Here is a 1086-nt window from a genome sequence, read left to right on the forward strand (position 1 = left end):
CATATTTGTATAATCTTTATGACATCTCACAAGCTTCAAAGCACTCTCACACATATTTATAATTTAATTGCCCCCATAACCTGTGAAATAGGCAAAGAAATAAGTGTTCCATTTGATAGATAAGCAACCAGAGGCTTAGTGTGGTTAATTTCTATTAACCCAAGATTCCTTGAAAAGTGAAAGTGAAGTCGCTCAGTCATGTCTGACTGTTTGCGATCCCATGGACTGTAGCCTACCAGGCTCCTCAGTCCATGGGATTTTCCAGGCAAGAATACTGGAATGGGTTGCCATTTCCTTCTCCAGGGGATCTTCCCAACCCAGGGATCGAACCTGGGTTTCCTGCATTGTAGGCAGACGCTTTACCGTCTGAGCTACCAGGGAAGCGAGATGAATTAATGAGGTGAGAAGAAAAAAATCAGCTCTGATTCCTAGTCTTCTCTCAGTCACAGTACCATTAGCAGGTGATTGTACATATTGGGTTCTAATATCTCCCTCTTTTTCATTTTTTTGGATGAAACTTGTTTCTTCAACTCTGCAGTAATTCTTAGAGAATGCATTCTAGATTTACATTTCTTCTGACTGAATCTTTTCGTAGAGATGGCCCACGGGGTTGAATCTTTCAGTGGAGATGACCCATGAGCAATGGTTCTTCCCAGGTCAGTTACCTGGCATTTGGACCACATGCCCAGACCTGCAGTGAAGATTAAGGGACAAGTGCTTCTTATTTAAATGCGTGAGCTCTCCTTTATAGCTGGATAAAATGGTGCCACAGTTCTATATTCATAGCATTTAGACAAGGGATTAGAGAGTCATCTGGGTAATTGAACCACTATAGAAAGTCAATCTGGTTATTTCAGGCCAGTTGAGTAGGTTTTCCTTTTGCTTGAATTCTCCATACAGTTCTCTGTTCTGGCTAATTGATGAGAAAGCTGCTGAGCTGGCTCTTTACTGCCCCTGCTCTTTTTTCTTTAGAGGCTTTGTTTAGAGTAAAAAGGAATATGTCTATCACAAACTGATGATTTATCTATATTATACCTAAGGGCTTCCCAGGTGGCTCAGTGGTAAAGAATCTGCCTGCTAATGCAA

At 41.3% G+C, this 1086-nt stretch overlaps 1 non-coding gene across 1 annotated transcript; it reads right to left on the bottom strand.

The window, feature by feature from the left end:
• Positions 1-309: 309 nt before the first annotated feature.
• TRNAC-ACA (transfer RNA cysteine (anticodon ACA)) lies at positions 310-381 on the bottom strand. The gene has a single exon. It is a non-coding gene; the product is annotated as a tRNA-Cys (tRNA).
• Between the last annotated feature and the right edge of the window lie 705 nt (positions 382-1086).

The sequence above is a fragment of the Moschus berezovskii genome, chromosome 6 (genome assembly GCF_049115385.1).
Source record: "Moschus berezovskii isolate FMDL1 chromosome 6, NW_MosBer_1.0, whole genome shotgun sequence".
Classification (NCBI taxonomy): Eukaryota; Metazoa; Chordata; class Mammalia; order Artiodactyla; family Moschidae; genus Moschus; species Moschus berezovskii.